This window comes from Cebus imitator, unplaced genomic scaffold (assembly GCF_001604975.1).
Source record: "Cebus imitator isolate Cc_AM_T3 unplaced genomic scaffold, Cebus_imitator-1.0 Scaffold246, whole genome shotgun sequence".
Lineage (NCBI taxonomy): Eukaryota > Metazoa > Chordata > Mammalia > Primates > Cebidae > Cebus > Cebus imitator.
Window position 1 is genome coordinate 2,589,077 of NW_016107561.1, and position 24,784 is coordinate 2,613,860.

The following is a 24,784-nucleotide window of genomic DNA, read 5'->3' on the forward strand; positions in this document are numbered from 1 at the left end:
ATCTGATCCTTTACAAACCTGACAAAAACAAGCAATGGGGAAAGGATGCCCTGTTTAATAAATTGTATTGGGAAAACTGGCTAGCAATGTGCAGAAAGCAGAAACTGGACCCCTTCCTGACACCTTACACTAAAATCAACTCCAGATGGATTAAAGATCTAAACATAATACCTAATAACTTAAAACCCTAGATGAAAACCTAGGCAAAACCATTCAGGACACAGGCATAGGCAAGGACTTCATGGCTAAAACACCAAAAGGAATGGCAACAAAAGCCAAAATAGACAAATGGGATCTAATTAAACTCCAGAGCTTCTATACAGCAAAGTAAACAATCATTAGAGTGAACCGGCAACCAACAGAATGGGAAAAAATTTTTGCAATCTAGCCATCTGACAAAGGGCTAATATCTAGAATCTACAAAGAACTAAAAAGGATATGAATAGACACTTTACAAAAGAAGACATCTAAGAGGCTAAGAAACATATGAAAAAATTCTCTTCACCACTTGTCATTAAAGAAATGCAAATCAAAACCACATTGAGAAACCATCTCACACTAGTTAAAATGGTGATCATCAAAAAATCTGGAGGCAACAGATGCTGGAGAGGATGTGGAGAAATAAGAACGCTTTTACACTGTTGGTGGGAGTGCAAATTAGTTCAACCATTGTGGGAGACAGTGTACGATTCTTCAAGGACCTAGAAATAGAAATACCATTTGACCCAGCAATCCCATTACTGGGTATATATCCAAAGAATTATAAATTGTTTTATTATAAAGCCACATGCACATGTAAACCACACACCACATGTTACAACTCATAGGCAGATGTTGAACAATTAGAACACATGGACACAGAGAGGGAAGCATCACATACTGCGGTCAGTTTCGGAGGGGTAGGGGAGGGACAGCAGGGGGTGGGGAGGGTGGGGAGGGATAATAAGGGAAGAAATACCAGATATAGGTGATGGGGGGATGAAGGCAGGAAACCACCTTGCCATCTATGTACCTATACAACAATCCTACATGATCTGCACATGTACCCCAGAACCTAAAGTACAATAAAATAAAATAAAAATTTTTAAGACATTTAAGAAGAAAAATTTGTAGATGGCAGTCTTCTAATCAGGTTACAAATCTACAAATAAATGTAATAAAATGATTCTAAATAATATTACTTCACATTATAAATAATTGCTCATAAATAATTTATATACAAATTATAACAATACAGATGTTCTTTGGTATGCATGCAGTATCATAAATTCTTTATATACCTCTACCTAGACACCACCACACTGTAAGACTCCTAGAGTCCAGCTGTTAATCTATCTGAACAATCTCCTAATTATTGCACATTACAATAAAGCAATGAAACTTTATTTGAATCTGACAGTCCATCTGTTAAAGCTTCTGTCATATCAAATGAATGAAAATAAATCAAACATCATTCCATGTTTTCATGGAATGTTTCTGAGTTTCCTAGTATATTAATAAGGTCAAATCTAAAGGCTACTAATAAGAGAGAAATTAAGAGGTAAAAAGGCAAATTAAAATTCCATATATTTTATTATTTTATTTACTGTAATATAAACCTTGGAAATAAATGGCTCTGTGAAATTAGTGCTAAAATAAGTGTTGGCATTTCCTAGAAATTAATTAAAGTCCACAGGTAGTGGTAACAGGATAGGTAAAATATGACAAACTCTTTTGTTCATAGGTCTATTGGAGGATGCAAAAAACATTGTACAACAACATTCTCAAGAAAATCACTTCAGAAAAGGTTTTTTTGTGATGTTCAAACATGGAATGAATTACTATCAAAAATAATAAAGCTCAGTAATAATCATTAATAAAATGAGTTGTGACATTTTAAAATTTCCTGTTTCCCTTTTCTTCTCTCTTTGAATCCCAGAAATAGTCTGTACTTTCTTATATGCAACCGCATATGATTTGGAGAGGCAGCCACAGAATGATGTCTCTATGTGAATATTCTAGAGGTCAGTTTTTTATCCTATCTTTAGTGCCTGTATATAGAGGCATATATGTGTGTGTGTGTGTGTGTGTCTGTGTGTGTGTGTGTGTATACATTAGTCATTCATTTCCAAAAAACAAAGCATGTTTAGCAAGCAAGTTTTTCTGCCTAGCAGCTGCAAAAACTCATCATGTTTTTAACATATTTAAAATTCTTTTAACAAAATCCTAATCATCCTCCTTTTAAAAGGTCTCCATAGAAAGCTCTTTAAAATGGATAGCAAGGTCTTGTCCCCTCTTTTATCCTCTCAAAATCTTTGGCTGGTGAAAAAGCACAGGTACGTTACTATTAAGAACTAAACAGTAGAGCTTGAATACTTAGATATGTAAATATACATGCTATTAAAACATTTTCACATTCAGGAGGTCAAAACAAAGAGAAATGTGCATAGATAGAGAAAAGAAAAAGGCCCAAATTGCAGCTTTATGTGGACCCCTGGGCCCTGTTTTACACCAGAGAGACAAAGAGAAATAGTAGCAGCCATTACTGTCTCCATTTAATGGCACAAGTAAAACCTCTGAGAATCCTGATATTTCCCAAAGAGTATGTACCAGTCATGCATGATTCGTGTCATTAGAAATTATTCCAGTCAGCTTATAGAATGGAGACTCTATTGTAAAAATTTGGAGAACAGCCCTAAAATGATGTATGTATATAACTAAAGAAAACAGTGTGAGAATTATAGTTACAAAACATAAAAACATTATAAGCCTTGAATATTTTAGTATCAATAAGTTATAAAGAGAGAAGGTAGAAGAGAACAAGCAGAAAAATATAAATGTGCTGATATTCTAATTTTGTATACACAGGTTGAGGTAAGGCTTGAAGCATGGGGTAATAAGAATTTGAGTACATAACCAAGCTATGTAGGTCTACTAACTTTATACTCTTCTGTAGCTGACCGCCCTAGAGATTATTTGTTGTAACAGATATGATTAAAATGTAAAACGTATTAAAACCATTAGATGCTGAGTGACTGTGTGGGTCCATGAGGGGTGTGGTTTCAAAGGCAGGGGCTTCCCAGTGCCACACCTCCATCCACACACCCATCCGGGAACCTAAAGTTCCTTGACTTTCTGCCGGCCGGCCGTCTCGGTGGAAAATCCAGGTGTGTTTCTTTGTTGAAAGAGCCCAGAAAAGCTCTGGGAGGAGGGGGCTCTGTTGCGGGCCAAATAGCCAATTCGGTATCAGAGTCAAAGATCAATCACTCCAGCGGAAGTTTGAAAGAACTTCTCTCATTTGACAAGAACATGAATGGGGCAGGAAAAACTTCAGGGTTAAAACCCCACTGCTCCTTACCTGTGCAGATTCCTACCTTGGATCCCCTCACAGGACAGAGTGGGAGCTCTCTCTCCTTCTCTCTTTCTCTGTCTCTCCCCCTAATAAAATCGCTCTCTGCTAAACTCTTTGGGTGGGGGAATGGTAAGCTTACCGAGTCTCCAGGGCCCCTTCCCCCATTCTTGGGGCAAAAGAGGTCAAGGACCTGGGCACATCAGGGAAAACATCGGATGGGAGAACTGGAAGTGTGTTTGGGACACCTCGCAGCACTGCTCCCGTCCCCGTTACATCTTTGGCAAGCACGAGTTAGAGCTGAGCCCGGTGCCCTGCCCCAGTTACAATGCTAGCTAGATTTATTTACATAAAATAAATTATCTGTGCAAGTTAAAGTCATATATTTTATTCATTTAGAAAAAAATACAGTGTTAAACAAAATGTTTAACATATATCTCTTAAAAAGTGTAAATTCAAAGAACACAATTTTTATACTTACAAGGTTCAGGGACAGAGCAGGCAATTATATGTTCATTTGATAAATATTTCTAACAGACAGTTTAGTGCTCCCAAATATAAATACTGAACTTTGCTTCTGGTTTTAAAGTTCATAGTACCTTTTTAGGTAGAGATCTTCTCATTCGTATTAATTACTAAGAAATCCTGCTTTAGAACATATATATGGTATCAAGAATGTTACAGCTATATACTCATGGAATTAAATTGATTCTGTACATTTGTTAATCTGTGCATCTCTGTGTATGTTATAATATGAGGCTGGAAAAGGATCACATCATTCTAAGTTCCATGATTATAGAATCATAGACATTGTCAATATGGTATAAATATGCACACACACACACACACACACACACACACACACACTTCAGTACCTAATACAATATTGTATAATGAGGATAAAAAGACAGAAGCAGATCTTTCAGGAATGGAACTTAGTATAGACATAAATATTTTAATTTATGCCATAATTAAAGACTATTACACATGCAGTAAGATTTAAAGAATTTAAGAAAATTGAGATGTAATGTTTCATTTTGCTTCACATATTTCAAAGCACACATATTATTGATGTGCACGCATTTACAATATATTTTCCTGATTAATTGTTTTTTTAATATAAATATACAATGTCTCTCTTTACCTCTAATACTGTTTCTTTGCTCTAAAGTTTACTTTATCTGGTATGAATATAATAAATTTTTTTCTTAAATTAATGTTTATATGGCACATATTTTTCTCTCCTTTTACTTTCAGTCTACCTGTATTGGATTTGAAGTGAATTTCTCATAGACAGCATATTGTTGGGTCATGATTTTATCTATTATGCAAATATCTGTCTTTTAATTCATGTATTTAGATCATTTACATTTTTAGCTTTATTGATTCACATACCAGGCCCTTTAAAAATACACTACTCAATGGTTTTTGTATGTTCACAGACTCATTCAACCATCACCACGATTTCTAAATATTTTCTTCATCCCCCAAAGAAACTCATACCGTTTGTATTCACTCCCTATATCCCCAACCATCAGTAATCTGCTTACAGCCTCTACTGATTTGCCTATTCTAGACATTTCACATAAATGGAATCATACAATATGTAGTCTTTTATGACTAGCTTTTTTTTACATTCAGCATAAGTTTTCCAAAGTTCATTTATCTTGTACCATGTATCAATACTTCATTCCTTTTTAAGTATGAACAATTTTCCATTTTACGCATATATTTTATTTACCCATTCATGAGATAAAGGACATTTAAGTTGCTCCATTTTAGGGCTATTATGAATAACACTGCTATGAAAATTAATGTGCAAGTTTTTATGTAAACATTTTAAAAAGCTCCTGGGTATATACCTATAAGTAAAATTGCCACCTAATATAGTAATTCTATGTTTGACAATTTGATGAACTGTGATAGCATTTTTCACAGTGGCTGCACCATCTTACAATCCTACCAGCAATGGATAAGTATTCTAGTTTCTCCTTATCCTAGTCAATAATTCTGATTATCTGTCTTTTTTTTAGTAATAGCTATCCTAGTGGGTAAAAATGGTTTCTCATTGTGGTTTTGATTTACATTTCCCTGATATCTAATGATGTTCAGCATCTTTTCACATGCTTATTAGCAATGTGAATAACTTATATGGAGAAATATCTATTCAGAACCCTTGCCTAATCCAAAATTGTTTTATCTGTCTTTTAATTAATGAGTTATAAGAGTATGTTATATATTTTGGATACAAGCTTCTTATCAGATGTATAACTTACAAATATCTTCTTTCACTTTGTAAGCTATATTTTACTTTCTTTATGATGTGATTTGAGCACAAAAGTTTTAATTTTGATAAAGTCCAGTGTATATATCTTTCTTTTTGCTGTCAGTGCTCGTGCTTTTGGTATCATATCTAAGAATTCATTGCACAAGGTCATGAATTTTACACCTATGATTTCTTCTGAATGTTTTAGAGCTTTAGTTCTTCCACTCAGATCTATGATCCATTTGGAGTTAATTTTTGTATATGATGTAAGGAAGGGATCAAACTTCATTCTTTTGCATGTGGATATTAAGTTGGCCCAGTACCATTTGTCAAAAACATGATTTTTCCCCCATTGAATTGTCTTGGCACTCTTGTTGCAAATCAACTGGCCATCAATGGAAGGCTTTATTTCTGGACTTTTAATTCTATTCCATCAATCTATGTGTTTATCCTTAGGCCAGCCCCATGTTTTCTTCATTACCATAGCTTTGTAGTTTTTTTTTTTTTTTAATCAAAGAGTCTAAGTATTCAAACTTTATTCTTACATTTCAAAACTAGTCAAACTATCCTGGGTTCTTCAGATTTCCATAGACCATTTAAATTTTAAGTAATAAAATTTAGTTTATTAAGGCATTAGGGCTTAAGTCTGTCATTTTATTACTTGTTTTCTCTTTGTTTCCTCTATTTCTCTTTTCTTACTTTCCTTTGGGTGATTTGATCATACTAAAAATTTCTATCTTGATTTCTTTATCTTTTTAGAAGTATATTGTTTTGTATAGTTTTCTTAGCAGCTGCTCTAGAAAATAACAATATACCCATGTAACTCATCAAGCCTAAGAGTATCAACATATGGAAACGGTGAGATTGATTTCTGTTCAGAACCACTGAAATAATGGAGGGGGTAAGATGTGGGTTTTCCAGTGGTGCTTGGCAGATGCTGCCCAAAATTTTCTGGGGTAAAGCCACTCTTCTCCTGGTCCTTTGACTAAAGAAAACAAGATTTTCTTGAAGCTTCTTATCTGTTCTTTTTGGCAGCTCTGGGTTGGAGGCTTCTGTAGCACCTAACTCAGGATATATGACAGATAACACAAAATTCAAGTAACTCACTGTTGTGTAGTTCTTCAAGTTCCAAAAACTCCTAGCAGTTCACCCTCTTCTTTTAATCTTTGAGAGATTTCCTTACCATCTTTGTAGTGTTATGTCTAGAACTTTTTAGTTATAAGGGAGAGAACTCAGAATGAATGAGCCTACACCATTTTGGTGGAACTGAAAGTAATATTTCATTTTAGTATTAAAAACATGCCTCTTTGTGTCATTTGAACTTCACCGATACATTCTGATGTTTCTACCAATAATATCTTAGGAGGGTTTGACTGTTTGGGTGAAGGTACCAAATTATTCCTTTTGTTGTTCATATGCAGGCAAACGTTCATTTATATTTATCTAAAAGTAATTGTAAACATTTGAAAATAATTATATAGTTAAGTCACTTCAATTAGTTAAAATAGTTGGATGAGAACACAACAGGATATTTCAAGCAACAGCTGAGTAGAAGATTTTAATCTCATTACAACTGATGTCAGCATTCTACCTGAGGCAAAACTAATTGCCTCACCACATACTCACACCAGATAACCATGCAAAAGATAAAGAGGGAGTTTTTATTTGTTCCTTTGTAGTCATGTATAAGCTGGAGTACAATGCCCCCATTTACCTAACAGAAAGTATCCATGCCCTTTCCCAGGTATCTCCTTGGTGTCAACATCTGGGATGGAATGCTGGCTGGATGTGCTGCTTTATGTGAACAAAAGGAATATAGGTTTCTTCAAGGAGGATGAACCTAATTAAGAGTCTCAGGTCCACCTTGAGTAGGCTACTTAATATCACAGAATCTCAGTTTCCTTGTCTATAACATATGGGCTCCTGGAGCTTTTAATTCTCCTGAAGAATTAAAGTATGTAAAGTACCTCTCAGAGCCAGTACTCAGCTCAGAAAATGCAAAATAAGTATATATTTGACCCTCTGATTTGGCACTGACAAAACAGTGGAGCTGAAAGAGCTCACATAACTCAGGAATGCTAGAATTGATTAAAATTAGAATTATTTCAAATTCTACTAGAATTTAAAAAGAATATATTCTACTAGAATTTGGGGGAATTCTAATTTAAACCTATATATTCTTTTAATTTTTGTGAGTACATAGTAAGTGCATATGTTTGTGGAGTACATGAGATATTTTGACACAGGCATGCAATGTAAAATAATCACATCAAGGAGAATGGGGTATCCCTCCCCTCAAGCATTTATTCTTTGTGTTACAAACAACACAATAACACTCTTGTAGTTTTTTTAAATGTACAATTAAGTTATTATTTACTATAATTACCCTGTTTTGTTATCAAATACTATTTCTTATTCATTCTTTCTATTATTTTTATACTCATTAACCATCCCCACCTCCTGTCTCTAACCTACATATTCGAAGGAATTATGTCTCCCGAAAATATTAAAACAAACAAAAAACCTTGGTCTCAAAACACACATGCATTTAATATATGTAAATATAAAAATTTAAACTCTCCTGATAAATCTTTCCTGATAGGTGGTCAAATTTCAAGAAAACAGTTTCTAACAATATATTCGGCAACAGATCTTAAGAACTTTTATTTCAATTCTGTACTATTTTCCCCCTGAGAGTTATCGGAGGACTAAAAGGAATTTTTTAAATAATGTATAGAAAACGTAAAGATTCTTTCATACATATCTCTTAGGCATAAGTGGCAGAATTCGGATAATTCAATACACATCCCTCCCTTTTCCCCAGTGCTCTTTGAAAACTGAAGGGTAGTTTGGGGTTAAGTGGAGTTTCTGAAGATCAAACTACTGGCATAAGTTCTACTATTTTGGCCTTTAGGGTCATGGGAGCACTCTAAACAATGATTCCAGTTTATCAAATACAATGTTCTCCAAAAGTCAGATTCTCCTGGCTGGAATTCTGGAATTCTCACCACAGATGGATTGCAAAGCCCTGGCAAATCACGAAGCTGTCTGAGCTTCAGTCTCCCAGCTAAGTGGTGACAGCAGCACAGCACACCACATTAAGCAGGATTTTTTCATCTAGCACGACCACACCCTTCAGAGTCAAGGGAAATGTCAGCAGCCATTACTGATCTCATTTAAGGACAGAGAAATGAGGGTTCTGAAAATATTGGTGTTTCCCAAAGGGTGATATACAAGTAATAGATGATTCATAGGCAACCTTTGAGACAGAACAACCTACTGACTTTGAGGAATGAAGATAAAAACTAGCAAAACATAGGGACATGAGGGAAAAACTGTATCCCCAAATGATAGCAGCTAGCAAATGTTAAGCTGGCAAATGAAGGGATTAAAAATGAGCAAAATAGCTGTAGAAGACCTGGGAAATGACCCATTCAAGAAAGGTGAATTCCATGAACAGCTGATTCATAATGCCATTGAGAGCCAGGAATTTCAACATTGAATAGTAACTTAAATTCTGTGATAAATGAAAATCTATGCTTCAGAATTTTGAAATTCTTAGACCATAGAAGAAACTAAGAAGGAAAGTTCCCTATTTCTTACTTCAAATCAGACCAGGTCCCATCTCATATAAGGCCAACTTTGATGGTCATTATCCAGCTTCCCATGACCTAGGACTCTAAATTCCACCTCTGTAGGTTTGGAGTAGGTGCAGTCAATGCACTGCATAACAATGTTTTTAATCATTGATGGACTCCATATACAAGGTGGTCTCATAAAATTATAGTGGAGCTGAAAACCTCCTATTGCATAGTGATGCCATAACCATAAGAACGTCATAGCACCATGAATGGTGCTGATGTAAACAAATCTGTGCTGCCAGTCATACAAAAGGATAGTACATACAATTATATATAGTACATAACAACTGATAATGAACGGCTGTACTGCTTTATGTATCTACTATACTGTTGATTGCTGGTTCAGCGTATACTTCTTCTGCTTACTAAAGAAACAAACAAAAAACAATTTAACTGTAAAACAGCCTCAGGTGGTATTCCAGAAGGCACTACTATCATAGGAGATGACAGCTCCATGCACGTATTGCCCCTGAAGACATTCCAGTGGGAAAAGAGGTGGAGGTGGAAGACAGCGATATTGATGATCTTGGCCCTGTGTATGCCGGGACTAGTGTGAGTGTTTCTGAATTAGTTTTAAACAACAACAACAAAAAAACTAAGTTAAAAAATATGAAAATTTAAAATATAAGAAAGCTTATAGAATAAGGATATAAAGAAAAAATTTTGTACAACTGTACAATGTGTTTGTGCTTTAACCTAAGTATTATTACAAAAGAGTTAAAAATAATTTTTAAAGTTATGGTAAGCTAAGGTTAATTTATTACTTGAGAAAGAAAACATATTTTTAATAAATTTAACATAGCCTAAGTTCACCGTGTTACAGTAGTACACAGCCATGTCCTAGTCCTTCACATTCACTCACCACTCACTTACTGACTCATCCAAAGCAACTTCCAGTCCTGCAAGCTCCATTCATGGTAAGGGCCCTATACCTAATTATCATTCCTTAATCTTTTGTGCCATATTTTTACTGTACCTTTTCTGTGTTTAAATATGTTTAGACACACAATACTTATCATTTTGTTACAACTGCCTACAGTTTTCACTGCAGTAACATGCTGTACAAGTTTGTCACCCAGGAGCAATAGGCTGTGCCACATAGCCTACGTACGTAGTAGGCTATCCCATCCAGGCTTTTGTCAGTACACTCTATGATGTTCACACAACAACATAATTACCTAATGACCTATTTTTTCAGAACATATCTTTGTCTGTAAGTGATGCATGACTGCATTTTTAATAAGACTACTGATGCTGAAGTCCAACAAAGTCTGAAATCTTCATACGCCAAAAGATGCTTTTGTTCTTCTATACGCACTTTACTTTTCTTGTAGCTAAATCTACTTTGAGATAGAAGGTGGTCATTTGCTACTTTTCTGAGAAAGAGGTGCCTTCCCTATTACCCTTATGCACCCCCACCCCCACCTAGAGTTATGAATAGTTTAAATCTTACATATTATGAAGATTAAAAAAAAAAGTTAGGTAGCATAAGAGAGAACTCAAAGGGTCACTGAAATGAAATGAATGAAAAATTGAGTCAGTTTTGAAAAAATCTAGGGCCACTGAATTATTCCAAGGTCACATGAGATAAAGAATAAAAACAAATGTTCTGATACCAGGTTCAGCAAGCCAGTCATTATGCTTTGTGATCTCCCTGAGGAGAAGCCTTTGTCATTTTAAGGAAAAGGATAAAAAGCACATACTTTTATCTGTAAAAAGGATTACAGAAATTAAACATTTTTATTAAGTGCAATATTCAGTCAGTGCTATCTTGAAAACAATTTAATACTTCACTCAAAAAACTGAAAAAAGTAGAGTTTTACCTTTAAAATAACTCCAGACATATTCATGCATCTACAGTCATCAAAAGAATGTTGTAAAATTACAGCCAACTTTAGAGCAGAAACTGGATAAAAGCTCAGGAAAACACCATTCAAAATTGAAAGTTAATTAAAATTTAAATGAGAAAATATTAAGTTGGCTTTTTATCTTTTATAATTTTAATTTTACTCAATAAATACAAAGGTCTATTCTTATATATTCCATTTCCAAAATATCCAATGCATAGCCATATCTCAGTGGTAATCCACTACAAAAGTTGTACAGGAAAGTTTTCCCTTCCACTCGGCCCATCTTTGCAAAAGGTAATAGTGAGATGGGCAATAGTAATCACCCTCAGTCAATTCTGTATCTCAGGTTACCTGGCATATTTGTAAACAAAAATTTATTGTCAACATAATGTGTCTATTTCTTCAACATAACTTACTATGTCAGAAATTATGAGGTGTGAAGAGAACTGTTCTTTACTATGCTCTACATCTGATTCCATTACAAGAGAAGAAAAACATTTTCATGACATTCATCTGTTGCAGTGAAAGCAATACTATGTTTTCAACTATACCTAATTTAATATCATTATTTAAATCAATATTTGAAAACTAATAAAGAGATTATTGAATCACAAGTTGATTTAATTTACACTATACTCTATAACTACGAACTGCATTAAGGAACCAATTCCATTACATTTTGGATCCAATTCCTAGGACAAATTAAATCTTAATTTTCACGTTTCTCAAAATAATCTACATGATAAAATTGCACAGAGAGAAAGACTGACAGAGGAAGATAACTGCTTATATGGAGATATTATATCACAGAAGCTACTCATCCAAAGCTGTTAACAGTTACATTCATTGAAAAGGGAAAAAAAATCATAATTTCCCTCTCTGACTTGAATGTCTTCTGCATAAAAAGAAAGGGTAACAGCAAATATGAGTAGTTCAAAAAATAAAGCAATTGGTTGCTAGTCTTCATTTGGAACAAAATTTATGAGGAAGTAGAGCATCATTATGCCTCAAAACAAAACTACTGCTGATAATCATGAAAATCTCCAGTTAACACCTGTAATCTCATTCTACCATGCCTCCTTCCTTTCGGTTTCCACCTAAAGCCATTGAATACTGACTATGATCAGATACTTTTCCAGGCACTGGGGTTATACTGATGTGCAACAATAGATGTAAACTATAAACCCTGCTTTTGTGAATTTAGAGTCTAAAGCCTTTATGTTTCTTTCTAAATGTGAGAGAGGGCTTTTCTCGCTTTTCTCGGTACTCCTTTTAGCTAAAACTATTTAGTAGGAGAGGGAAATGTATTTCTCACAGTTCTGGTGGCAGGAAAGTCTATGATCAAGCTAGTGGTAAATTTGGTGTCTGATGAGAGCCTGTTTTCTGGTTCATACACATAGTCTTCTCACTGTGTGCTCATATGGCTAAAGAGGAATGGAGATCTCCAAATAACCTAATTATCTTCCAAAGGCCCTACCTCCTAATACCATCACATAGGGAATTAGGATTTCAACATAAAAATTTTCAGAGGGACACAAACATTCAATCTATAGCAGAAAGAGAAGGGAAGGAAAGTGAAGGAAGGGACAGGGAAGGAAAAGATGGGACGGGATGGGAAGGTCATTAAATTAGAGGTGGAGCTGAATGAATTGACTACATGGGCTTAAAGGTATAATGGGGCCAGGTGCAGTGGCTCAAACCTGTAATCCCAGCACTTTGGGAGGCCGAGGCGGGCAGATCACCTGAGGTCAGGAGTTCAAGATAGCCTGGCCAACATGGTGAAACCCCTTCTGTACTAAAAATATAAAAATTAGCTGGGCATGGTGGCAGGCACCTGTGATCTCAGCTACTCAGGAGGCTAAAGCAGGAGGCAGAGGTTACAGTGAGCCAAGATCATGCCACTGCACTCCAGCCTGGGTGAAAGGTCAAGACTCTTTAAAAAAAAAAAAAATAGGTGTAATTGATATGAAAACGGTTATCAGTGTGTCAGTAGCACTATGCATTACTAACAATGGTTATCTATTAAGAGATTTCACCACAATTGTATTTGAATGACTGTGAGATTTGAGTTTTTCAAGGGCAAAGATCACATTGTATTCCTTTTTGCATCTCTAGCACCTAGCACAATGACTGACATAGGATAAATACTTGGTAAATGTTGAGTAAATCAACAACTAAATCCTACCTCATTATCATGGATTGGGCAGGGGGCTAACATTTATTAATTCTGACTCTGCTTTGAAAACATCTGAAAAAAATAAGTAGAAATAATCTTCCATGCATAATTACCCCTGTGCAATTAAAAGAAATCACATAAAAATTATTAAAATAATCATGACAATCAATTTTATAGCAAGGCAATAAACAACTGAAAATGCCTGATGTAAAAATATGACTTATTTACATTTAAGACAGGTGATAACAGTTTACAAAACACATTAATAATTTTAATTAAGAAAACTGGCATATAGAGTATTTATTCTGAGGTCAATTTTTTTCTATTTCATTATTTTGTTCTGACAATAGGATATTAACATTTGAAGGGGTCAAAGAACATGAGAACTACCTTCTTGAGTAATTCTTCCTGTCTCCCCAAATACAGATTCTAGCTCAGCCTCCTATAAATTCATTGGATACTTGATCCCACCAAGAAATCAAATGTAATTTGTTCTCTGACACTGTCTCACACAAGAATGGTGTGCATGGCAATCGCTGCTGGTGCACTGCCCAGATCCCCATGACTTGGACCATTTCAGTGCTGTTGGTCTGACTTCCAGAACATGTGTCTCTTTGCCTGAGGGCTCTCTCTGGCCACTAGAGTGGGCTTTGTCTGTAGGCATAGAGCGCCATAACTGCCGGGAAATGTATGTCCTCCAGTGCTCTAATCCTTCAGGTGAGATAGCTCCGGGGCACGTGCAGTGTTCCGCAGTAGAAACAGCCCCTAGTTGCTCCAGGTTAACTTGTTTGTCATCGTTTTTTCAGCTTCATCCATTCCCTTTCTTACTTCCCCCACTCCTCTGTTTGTATACTATTTCCAGGGATCACTTCCCAGTGAATTGCTAGTATTCTAATCTAAAAAAACCCAAACTAAATATATTTTATAGCTTTAGATTTATAAGATAAACCTAAAAGGTTAAAATGATTGAAAAAAAATAAGCTATAGTAGAAATGTTTCACACCGGTATTCTGAAAGTAAATCTGAGTTTATCAATGGCAGTTGGGGTAGAGGGAAAACTATCATGGAGTAATCATTTACTCAAGAAACAGCAAATATTTTTCATACTCTGAATCTAAAAATGTAAAGAAGGTACAGCCCTTGCTCTGAAGAAATAAAAGTTTTATGAGAAAGACAGACACAAAGTATGAAGAAGCCAAGTCTCCAAATATGGCCCCAATAATTCCTCTAATTTTTTAGGCAAGCCCCTTTGCATTGTGGCTTTGCTTCTCCTCTAATCAAGAGGTGTGGTCTATTTACCATCACTTTAATTCTGAGTTGGTTTTTTGATTTGCTTTGGGCAACCAAATGCCCTGGAAGTAATATCTGGGACTACTACTCTATCCCTAAAGAGGACTGGCAGTTTCACTTCCCCTTCTTGGAGCCCAGCCACCATGCTGTAAGTCCACACTAGACTACAGGATGATTAGAGCCACACAGAGGAGACTCTGGAAGAAGAGCAGCCATTTGGGCCTTCCAGCCCATTTTAAGTTCTCAGCTGAATGCAGCTGTATGAGTGACCTCAGGTACACACTCAAGGAGGAGAATCTCCCAGCTGAGCCCAACAAAACTACAGGACCATAGGGAATAATAAGTTGTTTTAAGCCACCAAGTTTTGGAGTGGTTTGAGCAATAACAGATAACTGATTCAAGAAGCAATGACAGCGCAGTCTGATAATTCTACACCTCGGATGACGTCTCTCTTTTTCACATGTCTCAGTCCCACCAGGCTAGCTTTGGCAAGGAGAGAGCCAGATCAGGAGCCACCGCTGCCACTTCAGGAACAAGTTTCAGTTTCACTCTACCATCCAACACCTAGCCAGACTCAGCTTGCAGCTCAGTTGACTGAAGAAGAGCAAAATAGGACAGCTCAAAGAATAAGCTTTGTATAGCATCTGCCTAAAGGAATTTATGGCCCCCAAGGAGATAGATCAGATCAGAAAAAAAAGACCTGGGAGTATGTGATCTGTATGATGGACTTTGTTTATGGGAACCCAATTCAGTTTCTGCCATGCATGCACATTTATCACCACGACTATATAGATAACTGTTTGATGAGATCTTTCATGTGCCCTTCCTGCATGGAGCCAGTCGATCCAGCATAGCTTACATCGTATGAGATTAATTAAGCCAGGCTCTCTCATCTGACTTCAAGTGAACTATCATTTTTGGTGGTTTTGATTGTCACTGAGCCCAAAGAGCCAGGAATTCAGAATAAAAATCATGCACAAAAGTTTCCTAAAAATTTCTGGATGGCTGCAGATGTTGGGAGAAAATTACGTGACATTTTAGAAGCTTAGGGGGAAAATTAGGATGATATTTTTATGTATAGCCTGGACTCAACATTTAAAAATATAATTGTATTTAGCTGTTGGAAAAAAAAAAAAAGAGAAAAGACAGATATTGGGTGAACACCTACAATAAGATAGCACTGTGCAAGGACTAACCAAAGATACATAAAATGTAATTGCTGCCATAAACACACATTTTTGCTAGGAATGATGGCCATTAATTGTAATGATTAGAGGGTACCCAAGTTCTGAGAAGTATAATTATGACCCTATGGACAATAAGAGTTAAGAGAATAAAAGATATAAGTGTAGACTAGCTGAAGGACTTTAGCTGAGATCAAAGGAAGGAAAAGTTGGGATCAAAAGAAAGAAAAGCCATCCAGGAAGGGGGAAGAGTTGACTAAAAAGGCAGGAGGTAAACAGGGATAATGATCAGGATCTGTCTGACATAGAAGTGGAAAATATAGATAGCAAGAGGTAGCCTCTATTTTCTTACTCCACAATCCTAAAACATGTTCCCTAAAAATAGATGATGGATATTGACCCTTGTTTCCTTTGAAGCACTCGAAATATTAAGAGAATCACTTATGAACAGTAGCAAAATATCACCCATCTTCTAATCACTGCTGAAAAGCAGACTTGCAAAATGTGTGCTTCTCTTTTTTCCTGGAGGATCCTATCCTCGATTTTTTTGGCAAAGCACATTCCAGTCAACCACATGTGTATTGCTATAACTAGGTTTTATCTACTGAAACAGCTAGCCTTAATACTTAATGCTATCAATACAAATAAAAGTTCTAGCAATTACTTGATATTTCCATTTGCAACAAATTTTTAGTGTATTTACAGAGAGTTTGAACAGTTCCTATTATCTACAATGTAGAAGGATAGCATCTTATGCTTTGAAAATTAATAGGGAGATCTGCTTCCCTGGACTTATTTAAACATAGTTATAACTAATATATTTATTACCTTAATTTGTTCCCATTCATCAAAATAAAAAATAGAGTTCATTTATAAATTTAAATGAAAACACTGATTAGAGTTTACATGTTCTCTTTTACACTACAACGCAGCCAGTCAATGCAATCCCATCTTTGTCAAGTGTCTAGAACATGGCTAAAATAATATATGTGCACAAGTATACAAATATCTCTACACCCATATACGTAAATAATGGTTTATGGCTTGAATAGTTTCTGAGATTTATTAAATAAGACGCCTTCACTGCTTCCCACAGATAATAGTTACCTGACATATACAATTCTAAATGAGGTACCTTATCTCTCTCTTCCACACCTTCAAATTAATAGTGTTTTCCTAACATCAATCAAAATTTCTCAAAAGTGAACTTTAACAAAGCATTTAGATGTTATGAAATATACTATCTTAATGTTCATAAAAGTTATTGCTTACACCCTGCATGATTACTTAATTACTGTGATTCAATTACGAACAAAACAAAATGCAGAAAGTAGAACTCACTTGCTTTCTTGCCCAGAAGCCACATCCCGTAATTAAATTCTAAGATGGTAAAAAAAATCTCCTCACACAAAGTAAGGGACCGGTGGAGCTGTTTCTTCTGCTCATTACCTTTGGGTTACAGCTGAATCGTATCTGTTAAGGGATCCTGTAGGCTGTAATGACTAGATCACCTGAGATCAAGGCTGCTAGCTAAGTGCATGCTGCTTTAGGAAGTGAGTTCACAGGAATGAAATCTGGACTCCCAGATCCAAGGAACAGCCACAGATTCCCAAAACCCACCCAGGTACCAGACAGGAGACCTGCATAGAACTCTGTGCCCAAAAATGATTCATTGGCCTGGGTGAGAATAATCTCAATTCCGTAGGGTAAATTGTGTGTATGGGTAGGCAGGGACCAGTTTTGTTTTTCCTAGACAGGCTTCTCTCTACATTTAATGAGCTACACTTATACTTCATTTCTCAGAGAGAGAATATAGTGTTCCCATCTTCATCAAGTGGTTTCATCATCATGATCATATGGACAGATACTATCAGTGCTCCACCCATATGCCCTCAGCTCTCACCATTTCAGGCAGGCCAAGCTGACTTCCAACTGTTAGCACTTGTATTTCATTGCCCGAAAGCTTCTCTGCCTGCCAAAGACCACTCTGCCTATACAAGTGGCAGGCTATAAATGCCAAGAGATTAATACTTTCACAGAGTAGCCCTCAACTAATAACTGGCAGGAGTTGATGGATAAATACTCCAGCTCCCTTATCTCTCAGTGGGAAATTCTGTACACTTGACTCTCAGAATGTTCAGGGTCATTAAGCTCCAGTTGCCCTCCTTATTGGCTTTTTTCCTTCTCTGCCCTACTTTTTCACTCCTCTATCAGTGTTCCTTGAGATTACCTCTTACATAAATTACTTATAGGAAAATCTTTGTCTCCAGGTTTGATTCACAAGCAACCCAAATGGAAATCATCATCATGATCATCATCATTATCATCATGGCAACAATAATAACAGCACTGACTACTTAGTGGGTTCCTACCATATGGACTTGAAACTTTTACTCATTATTCTATTAAAATTTTAATTCTCACATATACAGCTATATTACCCATACCTTATAGCTGAAAAAAGAGAGGCATGGGAGATTTAAATAAATAGCTAAGATCTAGATCACTGAGTTAATAAGATTAGAAGACAGAATTTGTTTGATTTCAAACTCATTTTGCTCATTCCATTGTACTATGCTGCCACCCATAAAAAATAAAATTAAAACGATTTAAAAACAAAATTCACATGCTGAGCCCTACTCTATTTTCTTAAAAAAAAAAAAAAAACAGAAGGAATGATTTTTATCTCAGCTACTTAAGAATAAATATCCAGCATGTTGTGAAGAGACGAAGACTGAGCGGTTGTGTCTGCGTTGCCGACCTCAAGCAGCAGTCGGCTTCTGCACGTAGAACCCGGGAGTAGGAGACTCAGAATCGAATCTCTTCTCCCTCCTCTCTCCTGTTTACGGCTTAGTGAGAAACCTTATCATCAAACATAATGGCCAGCAACGTTACTAACAAGACAGATCCTTGCTCCATGAACTCCTGTGTGTTCATTGGGAATCTAAACACTCTCGTGGTCAAGAAATCTGATGTGGAGGCAATCTTTTCGAAGTATGGCAAAATTGTGGGCTGCTCTGTTCATAAGGGCTTTGCCTTCGTTCAATATGTTAATGAGAGAAATGCCCGGGCTGCTGTAGCAGGAGAGGATGGCAGAATGATTGCTGGCCAGGTTTTAGATAGTAACCTGGCTGCAGAGCCAAAAGTGAACCGAGGAAAAGCAGGTGTGAAACGATCTGCAGCGGAGATGTACGGCTCCTCTTTTGACTTGGACTATGACTTTCAACGGGATTATTATGATAGGATGTACAGTTACCCAGCACGTGTACCTCCTCCTCCTCCTATTGCTCAGGCTGTAGTGCCCTCGAAACGTCAGCGTGTTATCAGGAAACACCTCACCAAGGGTCAAAAGTGGCTTCAATTCTAAGAGTGGACAGCGGGGATCTTCCAAGTCTGGAAAGTTGAAAGGAGATGACCTTCAGGACATTAAGAAGGAACTGACCCAGATAAAACAAAAAGTGGATTCTCTCCTGGAAAAAATTGAAAAGGAACAGAGGAAACAAGCAGTAGAGATGAAGAATGATAAGTCAGAAGAGGAGCAGAGCAGCAGCTCCGTGAAGAAAGATGAGACTAATGTGAAGATGGAGTTTGAGGGGCGTGCAGATGACTCTGCTGAGGAGGGGGACATACTGGATGATGATGATAATGAAGATCGGGGGGATGACCAGCTGGAGTTGATCAAGGATGATGAAAAAGAGGCTGAGGAAGGAGAGGATGACAGAGACAGCGCCAATGGCGAGGATGACTCTTAAGCACATAGTGGGGTTTAGAAATCTTATCCCATTATTTCTTTACCTAGGCGCTTGTCTAAGATCAAATTTTTCACCAGATCCTCTCCCCTAGGATCTTCAGCACATGCTCACTGTTCTCCCCATCCTTGTCCTTCCCATGTTCATTAATTCATATTTCCCTGCGCCTAGTCCCATTTTCACTTCCTTTGACGCTCCTAGTAGTTTTTGTTACGTCTTACCCTGTAATTTTTGCTTTTAATTTTGATACCTCTTTATGACTTAACAATAAAAAGGATGTATGGTTTTTATCAACTGTCTCCAAAATAATCTCTTGTTATGAAGGGAGTACAGTTCTTTTCATTCATACATATGTTCAGTAGTTGCTCCCCTAACTGCAAAGGCAATCTCATTTAGTTGAGTAGCTCCTGAAAGCAGCTTTGAGTTAGAAGTATGTGTGTTACACCCCAACATTAGTGTGCTGTGTGGGGCAGTTCAACACAAATGTAACGATGTATTTTTTGTGAATGAGAGTTGGCATGTCAAATGCATCCTCTAGAAAAATAGTGTTATAGTCTTAAGATTTGTTTTCTAAAGTTGATACTGTGGGTTATTTTTGTGAACAGCCTGATGTTTGGGACCCTTTTTCTTCAAAATAAACAAGTCCTTATTAAGCCAGGAAAAAAAAAAAGAATAAATATCCAATAATATGTATGTCAACTTAATAATGGTTTCAGAAAGAGTCATCAGAAAGTGGATAGTATATCCAAATGGAACATTCCTCCACCTAAGGTTTGGCAGTGTCTCCTTTTTGTCACAGTAGCCTTTTATAGGAGCAGGAGACTTCCTTAAGAGCAGGCATAATGTCTTACTTGGGTCTGGATTCCCAGGAAGAAGCCAGACAAATAAACATTTAGTGAATATTAGTTGAATTGACTGACTTGAGTTCTACTAAATTGTAACGATATGAACATGTTTGGGGGAAATTCATTTTGATAAGATGTCATCTGGATGCAAAGGAGACTGATAGGAAAGAGAAATCTTAGAAAATGAGGAGAAATGAAGTCCATGATCCTCCCTAAGTATTATCTATAGAGCAAAAGACAAGTGCTTCAAAGACATCTGATATTGTAATGTAAGTGGTGTTTTGATATAATATTATCTTAAAATAGATTAAAGTGATTGGGAAGGAAGTTCTGGAGTTCAGAATTCTAAGAATTACAGCATAGCTCTGCTTTATGTTATTGGAGATATTCCATTGGAAATATTGCTGACTCTTCCAAAGAATAGGTGGTGGGTTTATTTTCCAAAAGGAATGAAAATATTTTCTTAAAGGGTTAATAACCTGCCCATTAATAATCCAAATATTTACAGCTGACACACATTCTTTAATCAAAAGGTCAAAACTGTTGCTTGGGGCTGGGAGCTGAAGCATTTCCTACAACACCTTGCCATTTCATTTATTTTTAAAAATTTTTTTATTTCCATAGGTTTTGGGTGAACAGGTGGCATTTGGTTACATGAGTAAGTTCTTTAGTACGCAGATAGTCCCTGACTTAAGATGATTTGACTTATTTCAATTTTGTGATGGTGGTAAAGTAACACGCATTCGGTAGAAAAAGTACTTGAGTACCCATATAGCTGTTCTGGTTTTCACTTTCAGTATGATAAATTATAAGAGATATTCAATATGATATTGTAAAATAGGCATTGTGTTTGATGATTTAAGCTAATGTAAGCATTCCGAGCATAATAGAGGTAGACTAGGCTGAACTATGATATTGGTAGGCTAGTTGTATCCAGCGTATTTTTGACTAAATGATATTTTCAATTTATAATATGACTATCAGGACATAACCCCATTGCAAGTTGAGGAGCATCTGTATTTATAATTAACTTGCTTTTAATAGTTCTACAACCTCCTATTTATAACTATAAAATATAAGTTTCTAAATGTATGGAAGAAATGGTCCATGAGAGAAAAATAGAACTTTTAATTATATTGATATGCCAATTATTTTTAAAACTATGTATGAATAAAACATTAAAATCCTAAATGGCTTCATCTTACAAAGTATAGAGTAAAGCCATAACCAGTTAAAATTAATTGATACCCTACATATAAAAACTTAAAAGATGTAAAACTTAAAGAGACCAGAGAATATTATTTGAGAAACTGGTTTTGTGAAAATATAGTTATAAATTGCCTGTGCTAACTAGTCATAAATCTCATGCTGTTCTGTTCTGTCCTGCCTGGGATTTGAATCATCACTTTGTCCAGCATGTCCACTCTGTATACGCTACCAGTCCATTAGTCACTTAGGTCATCAGATAGGAAAACAATATATATATTGGGTTTGGTACTATCTGTGGTTTCTGGCATCCACTAGGAGTCTTGGAATGTATTCTCTGAGAATAAGGGGTGACTGTTGTATAGGAAAGAGAAAGAAAACAAGGCACAAAGGGACAATTTTCTATAGAAAAATTTTGAAACCCCATAATTATATTTCCAAATCACAACTGGTTGTTTTAAAATAAAAGATTATTTTAAAATTAAACTTACAGAAGCAGAATCTAAAAATTATAGTAATTTACCATTTCATTAATTCATTATGTAAAATTGTACATTTAATTTGAAAAAACTTTGCAAAAAGCAAAAATAGTATAAAAATTATCATATTTAATTGCAGATTATTGTACCCTATATCCTATTATAAAATTTTTCAATTATTCAGCAAAGTTGAAAGAACTGTAGAGTAAAATCCCATATACCCACCACCTGGATTCTCCCATGACTATTTTATTGTGCTTCTTTTATCACGTATCTATTAATTTAACCAACCTTCAGTCCACTGGTTAATCCATCTCGCTTTGGTACATTTCAATGAAATTTTCAGACACAGAAAAATTATCTTGAAATACTTCTGCATGCATATGATTAATTATAGTTCAACATTTGCTTCCACTTTATATTAAATTTACATACAATGAAATACACAAATCTTAAATATTCATTCATTGAATTTTGATAAATATGTGTATTTGTGAACACCCAAACTCCAATCAGTATATAGAACATTCAGTTACACATTATTTTGAGGAAAATAAAAACTTAATATAAGCTCCCTTTTCTCTAATCCGAAATAGTTATTATGTTTAAAGTGAAACAAAGGACATAGTTTTCCCTTAACCTCAATAAATATTTTCAACTGCATCTTAGCAAATTAATAAAGAGCAGCATATAAAGTGATGCCTATGGATTATCTTGATTTAGAACAGGGATATTATACCATTTAGAACGGGGATATTATAGCATTGACAGTGCCATATTGGCAAAATATACAGAGGAGTGAGGTGAGGAAAAGACAAAAAGATGGCAACTGTGGTCAACACACCAACATTCAGCTCCAGCTAGCTGATGCCATCCAAGAATCAGTGTCTCGTGTCAGCAAACCTTCAGGCTATTCAAGAAAGGCTGGGAATCCAGATATTTATGTGTAATATATTGAATTTCTCAAATGTTAACAATGGAAGTGTACATTTTTAAAACAGTATGCAGTTTAGTAAAATTGAGCCTGTAGGTCTCCCAGATTACATTCTATAGTTTTGAGTGTCATGCCATTTGATGACTTGTGGTTTCCTGTAGCAGTATTATGATCAGATCGTATTCTGAGTCAACAGATGAATCTTAGAATCCTATGATTTAAAGGATCTATTAATCAGTATTTTTAAGACATTTAAGACTTGAGCATTAGATATACCAGATATACCATATGCTATTATAACAGGTAAACATAAAAACTAGAAGTAAACGCTAATATATCTCCTTCTCCTCAGGAAACATACCCATACAAAATGAAGCAGACAATAACGGTGGTCTTATAGACTCCATTCCCTCTCAAGCACAGCATTTTGTTTACATATTCATGCATTCATTATATTGTGTGTGTGTGTGGGGGGGACGTGCTATGTATACATGTGCTAGGCACTCTGTGTGTGTGTCTGTGTGTGCGCTGTGAACTGTGTATACATGTGCTGGGCACTGTCCTAAGTCTGAAGATATAACAGTAAGTAAAAGAAAAACTCATTTCATAGAGTTTCGTTCAGGGAAGACAGACAATAAGTTCATAACATGCCTTGCGATTATAAGTAATAGGAGAAAAGTAAAGCATGGTATATGAGTGGGAGGTATATCTGAGATGGTCAGAAAAGACTTTCCCAACAGGATGGACTCTGAAGGGAGATTAAAAAAAAAGAAACAAGAGAGAGCACTAAAAATATCCCGAGGAGGAGAGATCCATGCAGACAGAACTTGCCAGACTAAATGGGAAGACCTTAAATGCACCTCTAAAAAGTATGTCACCAAATGCAAGTCAATATATACATGCTCCTCTTTTAGAGTACCTATTGTCACATAAAGTATATACAAATTGAGAGTGAAAGAACAAACACACTATTTGGAATTTAAGGGTATGAAACCCTATCAAGTCTTTATTACAAGCTTATTCAGAGGAATCAATTCTGTAATTAAGATGTAATAGGATTTACAACTTTTGATGTACACTTTTTGTAGAATGCATTCACTACATAAAGATATCCCCTACCAATAGAATTCATAAGCATTAGAGTATTGCCAGGTGAAGTAAGATGGGGCTATTTATAGACAGTTGGCAGACCATTTTCATACAGAAAAATGGAATCTACATGAAGAATGAGAACAGGAGCTCATTATACAGTCTTCAGAGATTATGCCTGATTTTCTTTCCTTGAGCTTTTCCTAATGTAGAGTAAGGTTATGAAAGTTAAAGAACCTCTCTGGTGCCAGTCCCTCTAAAGGTGCTGATAGCAGGTGGTGCTAATGTACCTTGACACAGGATTTTCTTGCTCAGGAGCTCAAAATAGGTAAAAGGGATTACGGCAACATCTTCACCTGACCCAGCAACAGCGCTGTCTTTTGTCACCCATCATTCCAGTTTCAGAAAAGTCGATCTAACATTTCAATCAGAGACTGGCAGAATTTGCCTTTTTATACCTGTCAAGATTGAAGGTAATTGTGCTCCCAGGGCCATCTCACTTGAAGGAAATATATGGAAATTAGAAATATACCACATTCTGAAAGAAACTGCCAATTTCTGAGCGCCTTTGTGAACTCTCTTTTTCTGTTTAATATAAAAATAGAAGGGGAAGGGCAGGGGAAGGGTTAGGTTGGAAGCACACGGTGAAATATGTTTGCCTGCCTGCAAAGTCACCACACTGAAGCTTCTACTGCTTCTCGCCTTGACATAAATACTTCATAGTCTCCAATTATATTAATTGCTCAT

At 36.0% G+C, this 24,784-nt stretch overlaps 1 protein-coding gene and 2 pseudogenes across 2 annotated transcripts in view; 2 read left to right on the forward strand and 1 right to left on the reverse strand.

Moving 5' to 3' along the window:
* The window catches only part of MACROD2 (mono-ADP ribosylhydrolase 2), a 1,539,224-nt gene that overhangs the window by 1,468,104 nt on the left and 46,336 nt on the right, over positions 1–24,784 (reverse strand). The gene's annotated exons all lie outside the window — the stretch shown is intronic.
* Positions 14,979–15,429, forward strand: LOC108282614 (annotated as a pseudogene).
* Positions 18,451–20,141, forward strand: LOC108282621 (annotated as a pseudogene). Its single transcript, XR_001816501.2, has one exon. The product of XR_001816501.2 is annotated as a heterogeneous nuclear ribonucleoproteins C1/C2-like (transcript).